At 42.9% G+C, this 17,724-nt stretch overlaps 1 pseudogene; it reads left to right on the forward strand.

Moving 5' to 3' along the window:
- Positions 1-16,475: 16,475 nt before the first annotated feature.
- The window catches only part of LOC138420778 (protein Aster-C-like), a 40,539-nt pseudogene continuing 39,290 nt past the window's right edge, over positions 16,476-17,724 (forward strand).

Genomic DNA, 17,724 nt, shown 5'->3' on the forward strand with positions numbered 1-17,724 from the left:
CCAAAGCAAATTTTGCATGTGCCACGTTGCTTGTTTTTTACCCCAAATTCAGTGGCTAACTTATCTGAACCCTCTGTTGATTACGTTATGACTTAGTTATAATTCTTTGTCCATGAAAAGGGGTCCTATGTCATAGCAAGAATCACCTATATGATATCCTCAAAATGTATGTTCATGAGAAAATTAAATTAATCTAGAAACTGCAAACAGAAACCCAGGCTATTGAATTTATATATTGGGCAGAAGGGGAAACACGCTCCTTGATTTTACAGCAATTTGGATTGAAGTAAGAGCAATATCTATTTAAATATTATGAAGTGAAAATTTTAAAATTACACTTCAATAAAATAACTTACCCCATAAACACAACAGACGCAAAAAGGATGGCCTTGCTCTTTTGGAAAAGAATTCCTGAATTACAGCTATATAACGGGCTTCTCAGGTGGCACTAATGGTAAAGAACCCGCCTGCCAATGCATCAGACACAAGAGACATGGGTTCGATCCCTGTGTTGGGAAGATTCCCTGGAGAAGGAAATGGCAACCCACTCCAGTATTCTTGCCTGGAAAATTCCATGGACAGAGGAGGGGTGGGCTACAGTCCATGGGGCCGCAAAGAGTCAGACACGACTCAGTGATTGAGCAGTAACAACAATATTAGATGACTTAATTTCTCACAAGATGTTTAACTAAATGCACGTACATGTAAATTTCTAAGCTTTGAGACATAAGCAGTTCTCATTTGTACTGAAACTTGCTCTCAACCAATAGTAGTTGCCACACATGGCAATGCCCAGAAGGTGAAGCATTCTATGTCTGTGCTCCCACTACCCCTCACCCGGTGCTCCCCCCACCACCCCACACCCGGTGCTCCCCCCACCACCCCACACCCGGTGCTCCCCCCACCACCCCACACCCGGTGCTCCCCCCACCACCCCACACCCGGTGCTCCCCCCACCACCCCACACTTGGTGCTCCCCACACCACACCCGGTGCTCCCCACCACCCCACACCCGGTGCTCCCACCACCCCACACCCGGTGCTCCCCCACCACCCCACACCCGGTGCTCCCACCACCACCCCACACCCGGTGCTCCCCCCACCACCCCACACCTGGTGCTCCCCACACCACACCTGGTGCTCCCCACCACCCCACACCCGGTGCTCCCACCACCCCACACCCGGTGCTCCCCACCACCCCACACCTGGTGCTCCCACCACCCCACACCTGGTGCTCCCCACCACCCCACACCCAGTGGTCCCACTATCCACACCTCATGCTCTCCACACCTTGTGCTCCCCACCACCCCACACCCGGTGCTCCCCACCACCCCACACCCAGTGGCCCCACTATCCACACCTCATGCTCTCCACACCTCGTGCTCCCCACCACCCCACACCCGGTGCTCCCCCCACCACCCCACACTCGGTGCTCCCACCACCCCACACCTGGTGCTCCCCCCACCACCCCACACCCGGTGCTCCCCACCACCCCACACCTGGTGGTCCCAAGCTAACATGAGGGTATCAAAGGCCAATCCTCTTGCTTCAAAGTGACACAAGTCAGTGATGACATTGCTGCTCTGGAGCTCCCTGTGGGATCAGTATAAATTCAGTTGCAAAAAAAAGAAAAAGAAATTCAATGTGTGGAAAAATTCTGTATGTGAGGAGGAAAAAAGAAAATAAAAGTGGATTTGAAAGGTTGAAAAAAAAAATTCAGTTGCACCCACGTGAGTGTCTACTTCTTCACCTCTCCTTTCCTGCTTCCCTTAGAATTTTCCCTAAGCAGTGCTCCCTCAGCAAGTCAACTGTACCGCAGTCTCTTTCTCAGGTTCAGCTTCTAGGGAATGGCACCAAACGCATCACCTTCCCTTTCCTCTCTCTGGGCAATTTCCTCTTCCACAGAAATTCCAGCCATGTTGACTACAGTCAAGCATTTTGTGCTGAGGCATTTTCTTGGGAAAAGGAGAACTCCGTGGACTGGTGGTTCAGGGGTTAAGAATACACCTTGCAATGCAGGGGACACGGGCTCAATCCCTGGAGGGGAACTAAGATCCCACATACCTAGGGACAGCTAAGCCCATGCTCCATGGCTACTGAGCCCAAGTGCCACAACCAGAGAATGAGCTCCTCAGTGAAAGACCCCGCATGGCGCAGCGAAGATCCCACGGGCAACAACTAAGACCCAGCCACCAAATAAGTACTAAGTAAATATTTCACAAGTTCTTCACATTGTAGCCTTCATTTTGAGAGGATTGAGAATTCAAGTCCACATATTTTTCGTCTGTGACCTTCTGTTCTAGGATCTGAATCATACACATGCTACTCCCCAGGGGTTGGACTTACTTTAAAATGCACCTCTGTGTGGTCCATGGCAAGATCCTCACTGATGCTAGTATTCTCTTCTCTGTCCCCAACAAACATAGCTACATGAAAATTACTGCATTTTTACAGCTTATATACATTTAGCGTTCTAATCACCATGAGCACAATTTGTATCTTTCAAAGGCAGAATTAACACTTATCCATGAATTGTTATAATTCAATGCTAAATTTTTAATGATCTCACTAGAGATTAAAAAATAGTGTTCCTGTGGCCTGTTAGATTCAATAAAATATGGTTTCTGGTGGTGGTTGTAGTTTAGTCACTAAGTCATGTCTGATTGTTGCGACCCCATGGGCTGTAGTCCTCCAGGCTCCTCTGTCCATGGAATTCTCCAAGCAAGAACCAGAGTGGACTGCCATTTCCTTCTCCAGGGGATCTTCCCAACCCAAGAACTGAATCCAGGTCTCCTGCATTGCAGGCAGATTCTTTACCAACTGAGCTTCAAGGGAAGTCCTGTGTCTAATTTCTGAGAGAAGTATTATATAAAGGAAAACATTGTCTCAACATGTTTAATGATCACTGAATTTAATTACAGTATCAATAGTCTATTAGAAAACATCTACTTGTATCTTTGTGAAAGCAAAGCATTACTAGTTAAAGTAGCAATGCTAAAATTGTGAAATTGGTAGATATCATTAGGGCAAAGGAATGGGAGAGGGGTATGAGAGATGGCAGGTCAAATTTCAGTTCAGTCACTCGGCCGTGTCCGACTTGCGACCCCATGGACTGCAGCATGACAGGTCTCCCTGTCCATCACCAACTCCCAGAGTTTACTCAAACTCATGTCCATTGGGTTGGTGATACCATCCAACCATCTCATTCTCTGCCGTCCCCTTCTCCCACCTTCAATGTTTCCCAGCATCAGGGTCTTTTCCAGTGAGTCAGTTCTTTGCATCAGGTGGCCAAAGTATTGGAGTTTCAGCTTCAGCATCAGTCCTTCCAATGAATATTCGGGACTGATTTCCTCCAGGATTGGTATGATCTCCTTGCAGTCCAAGGGACTCTCAAGAGTCTTCTCCAACACCATATTTCAAAAGAGTATGAAAAGGCAGAAAAGGTCAAATTTAGTTGTGTTTATTTAACACCACAGGTTATAGCGCTCCATTAGATAATATAAGACACCCCATTTCAGGAATTGACTCAAAGTGGATTTAAATAATTCATGGTTTAATGAAATCTAGAAACCCAGTACCTTTAGCAAATGACATAGGTGCTCTCTCAGCTTACTCTCCTCTTTTTATTCTAACACAAGCTGCTGCTTCACATGTACCCTTAGATTTTGCCAGTCTCTAAAGTTGTACTGTCCAGTGGATCTTATGCTATTCTCCAAGGAAATAGTACCCTTTTCCCTATTTTGAGCCTCTTTTTATCTTTTAGGTCTTTCCTATTAGGCTAAAGATACATTCAGGTTGCTCGCATCTTACAAAAATGGTTCAAATCAAAACCAAAATCTTTTTGTCAATCCAACATTTAATGAGCAATATTTAAATAAAAATAGAATAGCTCTTAATTATTTATTTTTATTAAAAATACTATGCAGTGTATCATACATACAGAGGAATATACAATATTTACTTGGACAATTTTAAAAATACTATAAATATGTATGTACTCATTACTCTGGAGGAGGAAATGACAACTCGCTCCAGTATTCTTGCCCAGAAAATTCCATGGATAGAGGAGCCTGGCAGGCCTCCCGTCCATGAGGTCACAAAGAGTAAGACATGCCTGAGCACACACAGACCCATTACTCATTAAGAAACAGAACATTCAAGGAACACAGAAACTCTGCCTCTCCTCAGTTGTAGCCATCTTCCTCCCCACAATGATACACTTCACTCTGAATTTTGTTAATCAACCACTTATTTGCATATTTACCATCCCCATATGTATTCCTACACAACATCCTTAGTTTTAAAAAAGAAGAGACTTTCTTGGTGGTCCAGTGGTTAAGAATCCACTTTCCAGTGCAGGGGATGATGTGGGTTCTATCCCTAATCAGGAAACAGGTCCCAGGGCAAGCCCACTCTCTGCAACTACTGAGCCTGTATACTCTGGATGTTCAAGGATGTTTTGTAATAATGTTTTGTAATAATTATAAAGTGAAGGCAATTTTCAAAATTGTATAAAAAATTTTTATAAGCACACATTCCTTTCATGTTTAGGAAGACCCAAGCACTTCCTAAAGATGCCACCTTAAGATCACCATCACCTTTGGGGGTTATGATTCAACATATGAATTTTGGGGGGACACATTCAAACCATAGCACTTGGTGATTTGAATATCCACTAAGGTTATACGTTTATTCCCTGGCTTTTTAGTCCCTTGACCTCTACATCTTGATCTTATCGCCCACTCTTGGCAGCCACCCACTGTCATGCTCATATCAGAGAATTTTACCTGTGCTGCAGCTTGTCACAATCTGTTTCAAGGATTGTTCCTATCTATCCAACTCATCACCTTCCAATTTTTTTCTTTAAAGAATTGATTTGCTTATCAAAATATCTATGAGTTTTGCCAGATGAGAAATGGGATGAGCTTCTTCCTGTCCCATTATTGTTTACATAAAACTTTAAAAATTGTAGCTGTTACCTGCAATCCTTCAAATACAATTAGATTTATCAATTTGCAATCCCAACACTTTTCATTGTCCTTCACACTCTTCAAACTTTGCTTCTCACCCAGGTTGGATTCCAGGGACAATCACTGCCATACACTTGTATACACACTCATCTCCCTTACTCCTCTCCTGCTTTGGCATACTCACCTGGTAACAATCAACTCAAATCAACTCTAATTAAATTCAACTCTGCCCATCCTGTGCACTCCCTTTACACATTTATTTTTGACTGGTTATAATAGTTTTTAATTATTTGAAATATGGAAAACTTCAAGAATAGTACAAAAGCTTCCCACATACCCTTGATCAGATTCTTCAATTATTAATGTTTCCATGATATCTCGGTTTGTTTCATGATTCTTTCTCTACATACGATTGTTTTCTGAATCATTTGAAAATGATCAAAATCTAAATACAGGAGTTGTTGTTGTTTAGTCGCTGTTGTTTAGTCACTAGTTGTTGCTGCTTAGTCACGCAGTCGTGTCTGGCTCTTCGCGACTCCATGGATTGTAGATGGCCAGGCTCCTCAGTCCATGGCATTTCCTAGGCAAGAATACTGAAGTGGGTGCCATTTCCTTCTCCAGGAGATCAGTGAAACCTAAATAAATATTCATCAGTATATTTCCTAGAACAAAGACCTTTTCTTACCTAGTTCAGTTCAGTGTAGTGGCTCAGTTGTGTCCGACTCTTTGCGACCCCATGGACTGCAGCATTCCAGGCTTCCCTGGTTCATCAACTCCTGGAGCTTGCTCAGATTCATGTCCATTGAGTTGGTGATGCCATTCAACCATCTCATTCTCTGTCATCCCCTTCTCCCGCCCTCATTCTTTCCCAGCATCAAGGTCTTTTCCAATGAGTCAGTTCTTCCCATCAGGTGGCCAAAGTATTGGAGTCTCAGCTTCAGCATCAGTCCTTCCAATGAATATTCAGGGATGATTTCCTTTAGGATTGACTGGTTGGATCTCCTTGCAGTCTAAGGAACTCTCAAGAGTCTTCTCCAACACCACAGTTCAAAAGCATCAATTCTTCGGCATTCAGCTGTCTTTATAGTTCAACTCTCGCATCCGTACATGACTACTTGAAAAATCATAGCCTTGACTAGATGGACCTTTGTTGGCAAAGTAATATCTCTGCATTTTACTATGCTGTCTAGGTTGGTCATAGCTTTTCTTCCAAGGAGCAAGAGTCTTTTAATTTCATGACTGCAGTCACCATCTGCAGTGAATTTGGAGACCCAAAAAATAAAGTCTCTCAATGTTTTCATTGTTTCCCCATCTAGAAATGATAGGACCACATGCCATGATCTTAGTTTTCTGAATGTTGAGTTTTAAGCCAACTTTTTCACTCTCCTCTTTCACTTTCATCAAGAGGCTTTTTAGTTCCTCTTCACTTGCTGCCATAAGGGTGGTGTCATCTGCGTATCTGAGGTTATTGATATTTCTCCTGGCAGTCTTGATTCCAGCTTGAGCATCATCCAGCCTGGCAGTTTGCATGATGTACTCTGCATATAAGTTCAATAAGCAGGTGACAATATACAGCCTTGACATACTCCTTTCCCAATTTGGAACCAGTCTGTTGTTCCATGTCCAGTTCTAACCATTGCTTCTTGACCTGCATACAGATTTCTTAAGAGGCAGGTCAGGTGGTCTGATATTCTCATTTCTTTCAGAATTTTCCACAGTTTGTTGTGATCCACACAGTCAAAGGCTTTGGCATAGTCAATAAAGCAGAAATAGATGTTTTTCTGGAACTCTTGTGCTTATTTATTGATCCAGTGGATGTTGGCAATTTGATCTCTGGTTCCTTTGCCTTTGGAAGTTCATGGTTCGCATACTGTTGAAGCCTGGCTTGGAGAATTTTGAGCATTACTTTACTAGCATGTGAGATGAATGCAATTGTGCGGCAGTTTGAACATTCTTTAGCATTGCCTTTCTTTGGGATTGGAATGAAAACTGACCTTTTCCAGTCCTGTGGCCACTGCTGAGTCTTCCAGTTTTGCTGGCATATTGAGTGCAGCACTTTCACAGCATCATCTTTTAGGATTTGAAATAGCTCAACTGGAATTCCATCACCTCCTCTAGCTTTGTTCGTAGTGATGTTTTCTAAGGCCCACTTGACTTCACATTACAGGATGTCTGGCTCTAGGTGAGTGATCACACCATTAAGGTTATCTGGTTCGTGAAGATATTTTTTGTACAGTTCTTCTGTGTATTCTTGCCACCTCTTCTTAATATCCTCTGCTTCTGTTAGGTCTGTACCATTTCTGTCCTTTATTGTGCACATCTTTGCATGAAATGTTCCCTTGGTATCTCTAATTTTCTTGAAGAGATCTCTGGTCTTTCCCATTCTGTTCTTTTCCTCTATTTCTTTGCATTGATCACTGAGGAAGACTTTCTTATCTCTCCTTGCTATTCTTTGGAACTCTTCTTTCTTACCTAACCATAGTCTAATTATCAAAAACAGGAAATTAGCACTGAATAACTATCAATACTATAATCTAATCTACAGACTGTATTCAAAGTTTTACAGTTGTCCTAACGATGTTCTTTATAACAACAAAATTTTTTTTTAATTTTTTTCCTTCAGAGTTCAGTCCAAGGTCACGCTCTGCATTCAATTATTATATGCTTTTTGCCTTCTTTAGATTGGGCAATATTTCAGTCTTTCTGTGCTTTTATGAGCTTGTCATTTCTGAATATTTTAAGTAAGTTTCTTTATAGAATGTTGTTCAAATTGACCTTGTCTGGTATTTCTTCATGATTAGATTTATAGCATACATTTCTGGCACTATACACTGTGCTTTTCTTATTTAAAAACATTTTTTTTTATCCTTCTGTATCAATACTTAAGGATGTTACCATTGTGTCATTAGTTCCTCAAATGTTCTTTTTGTTCCTTTCTCTCTTTCCTCTCTCCTTCTGGGATTGTTATTATGTACATGTTGGTACATTTAATGGTACAACACAGATCTCTCAGTTTCTGTTCATTTTTATTCATTTTTTTCTTTCTGTTCCTTAAACTGTATATTCTCAATTGAACTATCTTCAAGGTTGCTGATTTCATCTTCCCAAACTGAAACTGTACCCATTTAAAAAACAGATCCCCATTTTGCCTTCTCTCCCTAAAACTACCATTCCACTGTCTGTGTCTATGAATTTTCCAGGCAAGAGTACTGGAGTGGGGTGCCATTGCTTTCTCCGTTGACGACTATAGGAACAACATAAGTTGAACTAATTTTTGAAAGTGTATACTCTTTATCATATGTGGCCATGAAATCTCTGTTCTCTTAGCTTAGTGGTCAGTTAGAGGTTGGACAGAGATTTCCTTAAATTCCAGGGAAAAAAGAAAGAAAGAAAAGGAAACAATTTCCCAGTCTTTGCAGGCAGATGGCATGTGTGTTTTGGGCCTGCCTTTAATACTTGGCTAGGCAATTTACAGCCCTGCCTTAGCTTTCCCTCACTGCAGAGACAGAAGTGCAGCCCGCAGTGGGAGCTTAGGGTCTTAGGTCTTTTCTGTGCATGCTCCAAGCTCTGAATGTGTATGTGGGTGTGACTTTCTAGGTTCCCTGGAATTTGTGGGAGGTTTTAAAACTGTTATTCCCTAGCCTCTCCTCCAAAACTTCTCAGATTGTCCATTGTTTGCCTCAAATGTTTGCTCTTGTCCCAAATGGCAGTGGCTAATACTCTCTTTAGGGTTTCCCAGGTGGCTCAGTGGTGAAGAAGTTGCCTGCCAATGCAGGAAGTGCAAGAGACATGGGTTTGATCCCTGGGTCAGGAAAATCCTCTGGAGAAGGAAATGGCAATCCTCTCCAGTATTCTTGTGGGGAATATCCCATAGACAGAGGAGACTAACAGGCCACAGTCCATGGGGTCACATAAAGTCAGACATGACTGAGCGCGCGCACGCACACACACACACACACACACACACACACACAGAGTACACTATTTACTTTCAAATGTTTTCCATAAATCCTACCCTCTTCCCCTCTGTTTAGGTAGAGTCCTAGGAGAGTTCTGAGTTAGGTGAAATAAGGCAAATCCTTGAGCTATTCCTTCAAGGAGCCACCAAGACAGGTCAAAACAAAACCCACATTTCTTTAATAAGCTCTGTGCGACTGCTCTAATAGTAGGGACCAGTTCTAGGGATGTGGGTTATTATGAAGCAGGGGGTGGTACCTGAGGAGTAAATGAAAATGTCACAAAGCTTTCTTACTGAGACTCGGCTGCTTTTTCTTAATTAAGCATTCCCCCGACTATTGTAAACTTTTGGTTGGATTCCAGAGTTCTGAATAAGTAGGTCCTGACAGTTTTTGCCAGCTTAATTGTTGCTTTCGTAAAGGTCAGACTTTCAGAATTCCCTACTCTGCCATTTTTGTTCATATTACTCCTTCTCACTCTTTTTTTTAAAAATTGGAGTATAGTTGATAGGTATATAACATAGAAATCTTCCTCTCATTCTTAAAAAATATTCAGCCTAGAATTCCAGTAGGTAGACGGACATAGTTTATTTATCCAGGCCATCACTGATGAACATTTATTTTCAATTTTTGATCATGCAAATAATTCTCCAGTGAATAATGGCATGTTTTTTGCAGGTATGCAATTAAATATATAGGAAAAAGCCCAGAAGTGGAATTGCTGTATCTGCATTTTGTGATTTTTACAGCTATTGCCAAAGTGTCATATTACTTGACACTGCCACCATGAGAGTTCCTGTATGCGCAACAGATTTGTCAACAGAATGTATCATCAAATGTTTGTACTTTCTCAATCTAGCAGGTGAAAATGATATTTCAGAGTGATTTCTTTTATCCTGAGAGAAATTGAGTACTTTTTAGTATTTTTTTAAAGAGGCACTAGTTACTCAGATGGTAAAGAATCTCTGCCTGCAATGCCGGAGACCTGGATTCGATCCCTGGGTTGGGAAGATCTGCTGGAGAAGGAAATGACAACCAACTCCAGTATTCTTGCCTGGAGAATTCCATGGACAGAGGAGCCTGGTGGGTTATAGTCCATGGGGTCACAAAGAGTCAGACACGACTGAGCATGCAGACGTGACTAGGGAATGGCCTTGATTTTGTCTTGCTCTCCCATGGGCTTCCCTGTTAGCTCAGCTGGTAAAGATTCCTCTTGCAATGCAGGAGACCCTGACTTTATTCCTGGTTCAGGAAGATCTGCTGGAGAAGGGATAGGCTACCCATTCCAGTATTCTTGGACTTCCCTGGTGGCTCAGATGGTAAAGAATCTGCCCGCAATGCAGCAGACCTGGGTTTGATCCCTGGGTTGGAAAGATCCTCTGGAGAAGGGAACAGATACCCACTCCAATATTCTGGCCAGGAGAATTCCATGGGCAGAAGAGACTGGCAGGCCACATACAGTTCATGGGATCACGAGAACTGGACATGACTGAGCGACTTTCATTCACCATGGTCACAGAGTGGCTCTGTTTAACCCTGGTGTTGTATGAAATTTTTTAGGTTTGACAGAACATTGTGTATTGTCACCCTGCTTATTTAACTTCTATGCAGAGTACATCATGAGAAATGCTAGGCTAGAAGAAGCACAAGCTAGAATCAAGATTGCCAGGAGAAATATCAATAACCTCAGATATGCAGACGACACCACCCTTATGGCAGAAAGTGAAGAAGAACTAAAGAGCCTCTTGATGAAAGTGAAAGAGGAGAGTGAAAAAGTTGGCTTCAAGCTCAGCATTCAGAAAATGAAGATCATGGCATCCGGTCCTGTCACTTCATGGCAAATAGAAGGGGAAACAGGGGAAGCAGTGGCTGACTTTATTTTTTGGGGCTCCGAAATCACAGCAGATGGTGATTGCAGCCATGAAATTAAAAGACTTACTCCTTGGAAGAAAAGTTATGACCAACCTAGACAGCATATTCAAAAGCAGAGACATTACTTTGCCAACAAAGGTGTGTCTAGTCAAGGCTATGGTTTTTCCAGTAGTCATGTGTGGATGTGAGAGTTGGACTATGAAGGAAACTGAGAGCTGAAGAATTGATGTTTTTGAACTATGGTGTTGGAGAAGACTCTTGAGACTCCCTTGAACTGAAAGGAGATCCAACCAGTCCATCCTAAAGGAGATCAGTCCTAGGTGTTCACTGAAGGGACTGATGTTGAAGCTGAAACTCCAATACTTTGGCCACCTGATGCAAAGAGCTGACTCTTTGGAAAAGACCCTGATGCTAGGAAAGATTGAGGGCAGGAGGAGAAGGGGACGACAGAGGATGAGATGGTTGGATGGCATCTGCGACTCCAAGGACATGAATTTGGGTAAACTCTGGGAGTTGGTGATGGACAGAGAAGCCTGGCGTGCTGAAGTCCGTGGGGTTGTAAAGAGTCGGACACGACTGAGTGAGTAAACTGACTGAACAGTGTGACCTGGCTATAAGTGCCCGGCCATCTCCTGGTTGTCAGGGCTGCCTTAATGCAGTCAGAAGAGAACTTCCACAAAGCCAGGAAGAGAGTCCTCATTAGAAACTGAATTCAATAGGACCTTGGCCTTGGACTTTTAGCCTTCGGAACTGTGAGAAAATACATTTCTGTTGTTTAAAACACTCAGTCTGGTCTATATTGTTATGGCAGCAGCCTAAGCTAATATAGTACTGTTACTATCTCTGTGTATCAAATGAGGACATAGGTAAGAAGAGATTAGATGAGCTGCTAATACATGGTGGAGCCAAAATTTGAACCCAGACAATTTTTACTTCAGGGCCAGCCATTTGTTCTGCCTGGCCAATGGAATCATTTACTCATATCCTTTGTTCATTTTACCTATGAAGGATCTTATTTTTTTTAATTACTTGTATTGAATATGGATTAGATAGAATAATTGTGAGGCAGGAGGTAGATCCTGCCTGCCACCAGAGTAGATACCCCAAGACAAAAATAACAGGACAGTTGAGTTAGGAGGCTGAGCCCTACCCAGATAGAAGACAAGAGACCATATATTTCTCATTCTTGAAGTCAGGAGACTTCCCCAACCACACAGGCACAGAAAGACTTCTTGGAAGTCAAAAAGGGAGTGATGCTAAGTGATACTAATTTCCCATAGGCCTCTTTGGTAGAATCTATCTTGGCTAAGAGAGGCATGTGAACATATGCGAGGACACTGAGATATACCAAATATGGACTCTGAACCAGGCAAATCAAAATGATTGGGCAGGGACTTCCCTGGTGGGCTAGTAGTTAAGAATCCACTTCCAATGCAGGGGACATGGGTTCAGTCCCTGATCAGGGAATTAAGACCCCACATGCAGTGGGGCACTAAGCCCACGCACTGTGACTAGAGAGCCCACAGGCTGCAACTACTGAGCCCACTCACTTTGGATCTCACTGCAACAAAGATCCTGCACGCTGCAACTAAGACCCAACACAGGCAAATAAATGAATATTTAAAAAGAAAAAAAGATTGGCCAAAGGAAACCTGGAAGAAATGCCCATAAAAGTGATTCAAACTACCATGAGAGTGCAACTCTCCGAGCCCACCCGTGTGTCTATCCTCACTTACTGTACTCTTCTCCTTCTAATTAACATTTGACGTGTTTCGCTACTTTCTGTCTCTGGGAATTCTTTTTTTGCAAAGCTGAAGAGACAGGACCTTGTTATTGACCACTAGTCTAGTGGCTAGGATTTGGTGTTCTCAGCACAGCGGCCAGACTGCAATCTCTGGCCAGGAACCGAAGCCCCGTTTCAAGGAGTTGCGTGCTGAGGCCACTGAAGATCAATTACATAATAGAATACACACCCCACACACACATATATGTGTAAGGTAACCAGAATGACTATACAACGAACATTTTTATATCTCTGCCAGTCTGAAGCTCCCTATGCACCTCTCTGATTCTAACCTCTCTTAAAGGGAAACTATTTCTCACTTTTTGCTTCTTTCTAGAGTTTTATTATATTTGTGTCCTTTAGCTGTATTTACAGTGTACTGTTTGGTTTTAGATGTTTTGAAATGCTATCAACTGAATCTTACCATTTCTTTAACTCAACATTATGTTCTTGAGATTCATCCATGTTGTGTGTCTTAATGTTTAACAAATTTCTATTCACATAAAGATACCAAGCTTTTAGCTTTTAAAAGACATGTTATTTTTTTACCTTTGGAATTTTACATTTTAATGGATTCTGTTAATCTTTCTCTTATGATATCTTCTATATTATTTATTAAATCTTGCTAATCTTTACCCTTGCAGAAATTTGATATTCACTTCTCCTCTTCTTTTTCTTTTACATTTCATTTTTTGAAAACAATACCATCCACTGTAAATTGGGTCTAAATCCTAAATAGTGATTTGTTCACCACAACGTCATTCCTTTGTCAGATGACTTTCATCTTTTCAGCCTTTGCAAATAGTTTAAACTATTTAGTGGGGGCATCATTGTGAGGGATTTCAGGATGAGATGGGATTTCAGGATGATGAGGGATTTCAGTGAAGGATGCAGTGACTGCCAGGGCTGGCCAAGAGGTGTTAGGGAGGGATGGATGAGGAGGGGTCTGTGCACAGGACAGATTGACAGGTTTAATATTGCATATATTACATACAGGAGGTATGGCAACTAATTGTAACATGATTGGGGACTAGATTCTTTTGCTATAAAGGACATTATTGGGACAATCGGTAGAATTTTAATGGCATGTGAGAATTAGAAAGTGGTAATACCATGTTAATTTCTCAATTTTGTTGGTCATACTGGGACTGTTTAGGAGAGTGTCCTTGTACATAAAAAATATTCACCAAAGTATTCTGAGTTGATAGTTGACTCTCAGATGGTTTGGGAAAAGGTTACTGTAAAATATTTTCAACTTTTATGTGAAATTATTTCAAAATTTAAAAAAATTAAATAGTTAAAAAATACTTTGTATACTGATCACATTCAGCTTACCATTAAAGTACCATTAAAAATACTGACACTATTAAACTCTCTCAATCCAAAGAAGAATTCTTGGTGTAGCTTCTAGTTCAAAGAATAGGCAGTCATTTTTTCTTCAGTCTGTTCTTGTATAAAGCACTGAAAGAAAACACAGCTTATGCAAAGTTTTGCAGGATAAGGATCAGGACCTATTCTGTCTTGATTGTCTTATTAAGTAATTTGTCCTTTAGCATGTATAAAAGTGAAAAGTGAAAGTGTTAGTCACTCAGTCATGTCCAGCTCTTTGCGACCCCATGGACTGTAGCCCACCAGGCTTCTCAGTCCATGGGATTTTTCAGGCAAGAAAACTGGAGTGGGTTGCCATTTCTTTCTCTAGGGGATCTCCCTGACCCAGGGATTGAACCTGGTCTCCTGCATTGCAGACAGATTCTTTACCATCTGAGCCACCGAGGAAGCCCCTTAGCATGTTTAATATAGTTTAAAAATGCACTCAGCACCTGACATCTGACTTTTTGTGGAAAAAAAAAGTCAACCTCCTTAACTTTACATTATGATTATTTCCAAACATACAAAAATAGAAAAAACCTCACTGAACAGTGGTATACTTGTCACATTGATGTTGTTACCGTTTGCTATTTTGCTATCTATTGTCTCCTTCACTTTCACTTTTCACTTTCATGCATTGGAGAATGAAATGGCACCCCACTCCAGTGTTCTTGCTTGGAGAATCCCAGGGACGGGGGAGCCTCTTGGGCTGCCGTCTATGGGGTCGCACAGAGTCAGACATGACTGAAGCGACTTAGCAGCAGCAGCAGCATCAGCAGCTATTGTCTCGGTTCTATCTGGGTTGCTATAACAAAATATCATGGACTGTGTGGCTTAAACAACAAACATTTATTTCTCAGGGTTGTGGAGTCCGGGAAGCTCAAGCTCTAGACAACAGCAGATTCTGTGTCTGATGAGAGCCCACATCCTGCTTATAGACTACCCTCTTCTCCCTGCATCTTCACATGGTGAAAGGGGATTAGGTGTCAGTCCATGAATTTGAGGGGACACATCCACTCTCTGGCATCTATCTTTGTTGAAGCATTTGAAATCAGGTGGTAGATATCATGACACTTCCCTCCGAAATTCTTGAGCACAAATTTTCCATTAACAAAGATATTCTCCAACATAACCAAAAGTATTAATTATCCATAAATAAATATCAATAAATTTATCTGCATCCTTCATTATTTTGTAACACTAGCTCTAATAAACATTTTGTATTCAGTATTTCTCAATTGTTCTAGAGTTCTAGAAATGTCTTTTATAGCTTTTTTGGAACTAGGATCTGCAACAGTCAATAGCTTTTTATCAATAACTTCTATCGAAGATTTGAAGGAACAAGCCCTTGCCACGCAATTCCCTTTTTTGCACTCTGGAGCATGGTATGTATGGTAAGAAGTAGAGTGGAGGCTTTGGGAGAAGTGACTTGTGCTAGAAGCCACGTCATAGCAGGCACAGGCGTTTGAGGTTGAGAGCTAGGTATGGATAGGGACTCATCCTGATTCCTAGGAAATACAGGCATGCTTAGTTGCTCAGTCCTGTCTGACTCTTTGTGACCCCATGGACTGTAGCCCACCAGGCTGCTCTATGCATGGGATTTCCCAGTTAAGAATACTGGAGTGGGTTGCTATTTCCTACTCCAGGGGATCTTCCCAACCCAGGGATCAAATCCTGGTTTCCTGCTTGGCAGGTGGATTCCTTACCACTGTAATCACCTGGAAAGCAATAAATAAACCATTCAAACATTAAAAAAAATTACATCTCCTCTTTAATGCAGCCACCAACATCCGGCTTTAGTTGTCCTTGAGGTTGCCACCAACAGTGACCCTGGGGGAGGGTCCAAAACACTGCATTCATTTCCAGAACTAGGATGCTTCTGAAGTAAGGCTTTCTCATGGAATAAAGTGTTCAGTGTCACAAAACGGTGAATTGCCCTGACACACTTGAGTTGCAATGACTCACAGATGACAGTGAGTCCATACTGTGAAGTGAGGTAGTGACACGCAGCAACAGACAGTCCAGTGTCCTGGACCTCGCATGGATTTGCCTCCAAAGAAACAGCGTCTCCAGATCCAGTTCCCGTGAGCGCGTGGCCACCAAAAACCTTTCTGAGTTAACCCTTGATTCTCATACACGAGTTGGTAAACCAGTTTGGAAGAGGTCATCTCTCCCAAGCCAACTAGAATCTTCTTCCAAATGTCTCTGACGCGTCCCTACTGGGCACCTGTCAACACACTTTGAAGTCCTCTTGAGTATTTTTGTGGAAGAGAAACCACAGCTATGGTGTTTCTCAGCCACGCTTGGCAGAGTTTACGCCACCGTCACGCTCAAGACACCCAAACTTTGACTCAGCCTGCAGCCCAACAACAGTACATCCTGAGGGACGGGGTTGGGGTGGAGGCTGGGAGTCCTGAGCGGCCTCCAGAGGGCGCCAGACGCGCCGAGGAGACCCAATGTGCCCCTTGGAGAGCTGGCATACGGGACTCCCGGGGCCGGGATCCCAGAGCGCGCGCCGGGAGAGGGCTTGGGGCGCGCGCCTGGCCGCCTCGTCCTCGCGGCGGGGCGCGCGTGCGCGGTACTCGGCGGCGGAGGGATCCACGATGGAAGGCGCCCTGACTCTCTGCCAGGTAAGCGGCGCTGTTCAGGGAAGAGTTCCCAAGCGAGGGCTTTACCCGGCAGTTCTCTTTGCGAAGGTTGTTAGAACCCTCTCAGATTGTGAACATCATTTCCTCTTTTTCCCTTTCTTTTTCTTGTTGCTCATTGGAGTAATTTGCAAAGTTGTCACCGAGGAAACGGTTTCCTGTGCTTCCCGGAGCCTTGCCCTCTGGGCAATGGGGGAGGTCTGCTTTTCTGGGGGGAAGACTGGCTTCTCGGGGGCGTGGAGTGTGGCATTGGGTCCTGAAATGTCCTAGTCCAAACCTCAGGCCCCCCTGTCGTGATTCTGATCCGGTATCAGGTTGATCCAGCCTCACGCCGTTCCCTTAACTCTCAGCTCTTGATTAAAGGGCTCAGAACTCTAGATAGTTTAAATCACTGTGTGGTGTGAACCACGTTTTCGGTTTCAACTGCCTTGGTTATTTGTTTACTGCCTTATCTGATTAACTGAAGGACTTGCCGAATTTAAGGGTGAAAGCCCACTTTTGTTGCAGGAGTACTTGCATTTCTGAACACTGTCCTCCGCTTTTACGCTGGTTGTGTGTATGTATGTATTTTACTTTAGGAGAATCGTAGTTAGGGCAATAATACCTTTTAATCGAGAGCATTTTACAGTTTACAAAACGGTAGAGGCATTCAAATAATTGTTGGATGAACAAATGAGTGGACTTGGTATTTCAACTGATTCTCAGAACCTTACGGTGAAATGGACCAGGTAAGATATTCATGAGCCCAAGCAGTCATTCATTAAACTATGTTCCAGGCACTGCGTGTTTGGCATAAATGGTGAGCAACACAGACATGATCCCTGTTCTCAATGAGCTTATTCTCTAGACTACAGAGAGTTGTTGCCCCGACTGTAGAATGGAGGAAGCAGATTTAGAGAAGTTGGGTGAAAGTGAAAGTGTTAGTCGTTCAGTCGTGAGCGAATAACTTTGCGATCCCATGGACTGTAGCCGGCCAGGCTCCTCTGTCCATGGGATTTCACAGGCAAGAATACTGGAGTGGATTGCCGTGTCTTACTCCAGGGGATCCTCCCGACCCAGGGATCAAACCGGGGTCTCTTGCATTGCAGGCAGTTTCTTTACCATCCGAACCACCAGGGAAGCTTAGGTTAA

This window comes from Ovis canadensis, chromosome 1 (genome assembly GCF_042477335.2).
Source record: "Ovis canadensis isolate MfBH-ARS-UI-01 breed Bighorn chromosome 1, ARS-UI_OviCan_v2, whole genome shotgun sequence".
Lineage (NCBI taxonomy): Eukaryota > Metazoa > Chordata > Mammalia > Artiodactyla > Bovidae > Ovis > Ovis canadensis.